Genomic DNA, 6,195 nt, shown 5'->3' on the forward strand with positions numbered 1-6,195 from the left:
GGAGCTAGAACAATGGAGACAAAAAAGAAACGAACTTGTTAAAAATGTCTGTGTTCGTAAAGAAATCGAAAGCGCAGTTAAGGGTGCACCCATTGCTCACCGTGAGGAATTATCAAGGATTTTGGCCAAATTCGATTGGATTTTTTCCCGTCACAGTAGCGACTGCGGACTTACGCCTAGGTTTATGGCGGAAATACGTTTGAAAGACAAAAACCAAGAGCCAATTTTCGTTCGTCCATATAAGACAGATAGTAATTGCGTAAGAATAGTGGAAGAGAAATTAGAAGAAATGAAAAAAGCAGGCATTTTGGAGCACTGTATCTCCGCCTGGAACAGCCCCCTTCTTACAGTTAAAAAGCGTGACAACTCAGTTAGGGTGGTCAATAATTACAGTGGAACTAATGGTGGCAAGATGAATCGTGGTTCAGTTAACAGTAACATGTTGTTACCCCGTTACCCGATTTTACCTATCAGGGTTATTTTGACGAAAATAAGTAATGCAATCTCAGCTTTAAAAATAAAATTTCCAGGTGAAAAAATATGTTTTCTATCAATAGACGTAAGAAACGCGTATTACTCATTAGGTCTAACAGAAAAGTCCAGGGACATTACAAGTTTTTTGTTTGGATCAGAGCAGTTGAGATACACTAGAATGAGCCAGGGGCTGTCGAACGCGCCAGCAACTTTTCAGTGTTTTATAAGTAAGATCATTGACCGAATTAGATCAGTTGATAAGGACCTTTTCATTATTGGTTACATGGATGACATATTGTCCATCACCACTCAAAAACGCCATAATGCCGCGCTAGAAAATATTTTTTCAGTTTTAATGAGCGAAAACCTCGTCGTTGCCATCAAAAAATGCTCATTTTTCCAGCTTGAAACCGAGTTTTTAGGATATTTAGTAAATATAAATGGTATAAAAGTAAATGACAAAAAGATTAAGGCGTTATTAGAATTAGAATATCCGACAAGCGCGAAGGGTGCCATGCGCATCATTGGAGCTTTCAATTACTATAATAGACAGGTTAAGGGTATCGCTGCGTTATTAGACCCTATCGCCAAATCATGCGGTAAAGGTCGTAATTACGAATTGACACAAGAAATAAAAGACGCACTCGACTTAGTGAAAGAAAAAATTAAGGGAGGGATAAGCACAAATCATTTAGAGTACGTCGATGGCAGTAACGATCGATACATCTTTATCTGCGCAGATACTTCGCAAGATAAAACAGGTTCTGTAGTCGGAAACTGCACCATTAAAAATGATAAGATTTCGGAAATTTCGATCGCGGCTTATTTTTCGAAAAGGTTGAGCGAACAGGAGAGTTTACTGTCTTCGAGGGCGAGAGAGTTAATAGGTTTACAGTACGGTTTGAGGCATTTTTCGGACATTTTGCCTACGTTCCTCAAAGTCATCGCATTTATTGACCATCGGAGTTTGGAGGGGGTTCATCATTCAGGAAGTTTAAAAGGATCCGGCAGCACTAGAACAAGATCGGCTTACGCTGACATTTGTGACTTTCCACTCCTAGAAATTCGCTTTTTGCCAGGGTCTGACAAGTTGATAGGCGTCGTGGATTCTCTCTCTAGGACGGATTCATCTTCAGAAATTTTAAGTCGTGAAATTTTCCATCCAAGAAATGATGGAATTTTAGCAAAACTGATTCTTTTAAAACAGACAAAGTAAACAGCGTTCTGGAACAAACCTTCGCAAATAGTTGCGACACCGGCCCAAGGTGAAAATTCGTGTCATAAAATTCGCTCGAGTCTTGCAGTCTGTGTACCAGGCGGCAAAAAATTTGCATAAATACGGAACGAAAAACGCATGAAAATCAGAAGGCAAGAGAAATTTTGCCATGAGTTTCGAGCAGGAAACTCCGATGGTCGGAACAGACCAAAACTGCCTCGACTTTTTAGAGGTTTTAAGCCAAAGTCCTGGCCAAAGCTCCGAAGTAGGAGAGGTCGTATTTTACGACAGGGACCTAAGCATTGGTCCATCCGTCAAGCTTGACGTAGCTCCTTTTGTTAAGGAGGGAGAGAGCACCAAGAAGACATCCAAATTACCAACAGAAGCAGTAAACATCAAAGAAATACTCCAACGGGAAAGACACGAAAAAATACAAAGCTTGGTTGAGGCAAGTGAAACAATCAAAAACGCCAGCGCGAAGAAAAGAAAACTCGTTTGGAAAAACCTAGCAACTCCAACAGATGAAGGAAGATATATGAGATCTCTTCAAGAGAAACTCCAGCCCTTCTACCCGTTTTCACTTCCTCCGGCACCCGATCGGCTACAAATTGAACTAGCAGATGCACTCGCTAGGGCAGCACCAATGGAAATCAAGAAGATCTGGAGGCAAATAGTACAAATGGACCGAAGCGCAAGCGACTCGAACGTTGAAACGACAATCTCGATGAACAATAAAAAACTGTTAGATCTACACAGCCACTTCGACGAAATCGACTACGATATAAGATATTTTGCGGGAAATACAAGGTCTACAATATTCTGCGCTCTAATGGCCGATGCGACTCAAGTATTAGCCGCGAATCTCTACCCGTCCCCGTCGCAACAATTGATGACTGGAGCCCCGGCAATCATCCCCCATTTGAAACTGAATTTACGTGACAGGAAGAAATTGAAGAAATCAGCGTCGCAGCATTTTGGTGTAACCTTTTAGTTCTCAAAACATGGGGAAGAGTTAATGGGAAGAAAAACGTTATCGTAAAATTCTACTGTAACTACGTGTCTCTATGTACTTCTGCTCTCTGTCACCACACTCTCTCTCTATTTACTCTTCTACATTTAAGCGCTCGACGCAAGAATAAAGTAGTCTTCTGTTAGGAAATTACAGGACTCACATTTAGTCGCATTAGTGATGATTTACAACTGTTTGAGAATATTTCTTTCGATCAAATTTGATCATCGAAATAACGCAAATCTGCTGCAAGAAGCAATTCCCTGTCAGTCATAAATTTGCTCGACTGGTCTATCACTGTCTCCTTCAGCAATTTTTACAAGCTCGTTTCGTTTGCTTCCTACATAAACAATTCGAAGAAGTCTGAAACGCGATACTTGAAAGATTTAAAAGGTGATGCAGAAAGGAGCAGTTTTACTAATTCGACCTGCTAGTCACGCCTAGAAAAATGGATGATTTACAGAACAGGATCTGTCTCTTTACAAGACATTTTCTATTAAAATGTGTGGCAATTCGAAATTCCACGAAAATTGCGCGAAAAAGCGCTCACACCAGATCAAAGGCCAAAACAAACTTTGACGACAAAGTTTAATTAACACATTTTTTTCTGGAAGAAATTCCACAAGTTTGGGAGTTTTCGCTCGAGCGACTGGTGAGGCTTAAGCCATGGCAATATTTATCAGCATTGGGGGCCAATTCAAGGGGATTACTGGAGCACGAAATCAGCCGCCGAATCTCTGGATTTTCACTTCTGAAAATTAGTGTGAAGCGCCACACGCTTTGATAGTTCGATACCATAACAAATTTCAAGCGATTTTTGACAGGATCGAGCGTTGGGAACCTCAGCCTAAACAAAACAGTTGAAATGTATGGTACAACCACGCACGCTCACATCCAGCTGCAGGATTTCCACATCAGTTTCATCCCCCGCATCCGGACGCGCTACACGAACAAAAAATATTTATTGTTGCTGATTCAATCTCAATCTGAACTTAATTTCTCTGCTGACAAAAAAGACTACTCACAGTTTCCATTAATAGATCATCTTTTCTAAGCAATAAAATTTCATTATTTTTCAGTTGAAATCGAGAAGCCGCTCGCGGCTTCGAGCTTCGAAAATATAATAGCCGCGCAAAGCGCGGCTTTAATAATTATTCTCGAAGCCGCAAGCGGCTTCTCGGTTTTGAGGGCCTCGATTTCAGGGACAAAAGTACTCTAACTCTAGCCCGAGCCATTTTTTTTGCAGAAAAAGCAACAACATGAAAAATCTTTCTTAGAAGTTTTTAAAAAATGATCCGAAAATAACCGCTCAGGAGCACAAAAACAGCGGTTTGTTGAGTTGTCCATCCGCTGCTAATCCGTAATTGTGACCTGAATAATGACGGAAAGGGACAGGCGCAGCGGCGGTTCATCTAAGAAAGGTGCTGAGCCGAGCTGGAGGAAGTTTAGAAAACCTCGTCCTCGGGAAGGCTCTAATCCGCCAATCCACAGTGTTCTTTTTCCCTGCGTCTTCAAACACAAGATCAATCGTTCTTTATTTTTGGAGGAAAGACAGCGCGTCGGGAGCCAGCAGTCAATCTCAGCGTTTGACAGCAATGCTCACTCTATCCAATATCGCCAAAATTCATTCAGAAATCAGGAATGTCAATAAGTCTATCGCAGCTTATGTTTTTGATACACTTCCAAAATTTTCACAAGCTGGCAAAAATCTGACTCAGGGTCTGAAAATGCTTTTCAATTTAATAAAAGCTGCTTCAGGAGTCCCTGACTCAGGTTTTCTACACAGTTCTCCGAGTCTTGAACTTGAATTCGCTCGAATTTGTATCTTTCTATTGACTTTTCATATTTGATATTAATATTTTGCAATTTATCGATAATTGTAAATTCTTACTCTTGTTATTTCTCGCGTAAATTGTTACCGTAAATTGAAAATTGAACGATCTTTTCGCGAAAATGCGCCAAAAAAGGTTGATTTAATTCTTGCGGCTCATCTTCACTGGAAGCGATTTTGGCCCAGTTGTGGCCTGGTTTGAATCCCATCATCGAATCTGGGATCTGGCCTTGATGCGAATCACATTTTCGATCCAGATTACTGCCACTCGCCAAATTTACCAAATAACTGCTTATGAGCCTGCCTCCGTGCTCTGGGCCCCTGCCGCTTGTAAACAAACTTTCGCGAAAATTGTAGCGATAAGGAGTGATTATCAGCGTTTTCTTACTCTCAGCAGGGGATTTTTCGATTATGCTTTTTCATCAAATAAAACTTAAAGTTTACCTTTTCATTAATTTTTCCTAAGAAATCGATTTTTACGCGCGCTTCGTAAAAATTAATATTTTCAATCAATGATTATCTCTATCAATCTTTGTTTTGTCCATCTCAGATCCTCTTGCCCGGAAACTTAACCTGTTCGCGTGCCGAAAAACAATCCATTTCGATAAAAATTCTCTTGCGTCAGATCTCGGCAGGGGCTCCATCAAACTCTTTATCACTGCCTCGCCTAGTCATCTTATCAGACTTCTCCCGCCATCAGTGCGCGGCGGATCATCCATCAATGTCTCAGCTAGTCACTCTCGTCTCGGCTTGTTACGTAAAAAGCCAACCGGTTAAAAACACACAAGAAAATCACTTCTCTTTTTTTCTCAGCGTCTTTAAAATTCTACAACTGCAGATTTTTAACATAACTTTTAAATAAACGCATCTCCTCAAAAAATAAACTTTCAATGAATAGCTCTGTATATTGTGCATTTCGTGGATCGCCAAGTTTCGAAATTTTGAATTTTGCTCTCTAAAACAACCGGTTGCAAGTATTTTTGGGAAAATAATTATTTTCGGGAGGAATTTGTTATTTGAGCCGATTACGAGTCTTGGATCGGATTTTTGTTGTTGCTGTATTTTGAGGATGAAAATGCGAAATTTATACCATAAAACAGCATTAATTGATAATGCTAAAGAGTACGTATACTAAAAATTACTCTTGTAGTAGTATCATTCTACTAAATTGAAGTTAAACTGACATTTGTTATGCAAATAACGAGCCTAAGTGTCCTCATGTTCAAAATATTTAATGAGCCTGTAGTTCAGTCCCCAATACAGTCACACGATATTTAATTATTTTTAACATACAGATATGACGATAGCAACCCCTTTTTTATATTCAAGAAATCATGAAAATACCGCGAAAACAAATGAAAATGGCCTCAGAATCGCCCCAGGCTATGAAAAAAAGTTTTTTCCAGGTGTTTTCTAGAGTTTAGACGATGACAAAAACGGTCAAGATAATGATTTATCCCCAAGTTGAAATTTTTGTCAAAATTGAAAATTTATATTTTTTCCGACCAATACAATTTGCCTTGATTGTGAGAATTCTACGATAGCTCCTTTTTCATTACTGTCTAATTCAACGATACAGAATTTTCTGCAAAACATAAAAGAGGAAACTATCTTCAATTTATCAACTCCTATTTCAGAAATCAACTAAATTGGCTTGAAATATTC

The sequence above is a fragment of the Oikopleura dioica genome, chromosome 2 (genome assembly GCF_907165135.1).
Source record: "Oikopleura dioica chromosome 2, OKI2018_I68_1.0, whole genome shotgun sequence".
Taxonomy (NCBI): Eukaryota; Metazoa; Chordata; class Appendicularia; order Copelata; family Oikopleuridae; genus Oikopleura; species Oikopleura dioica.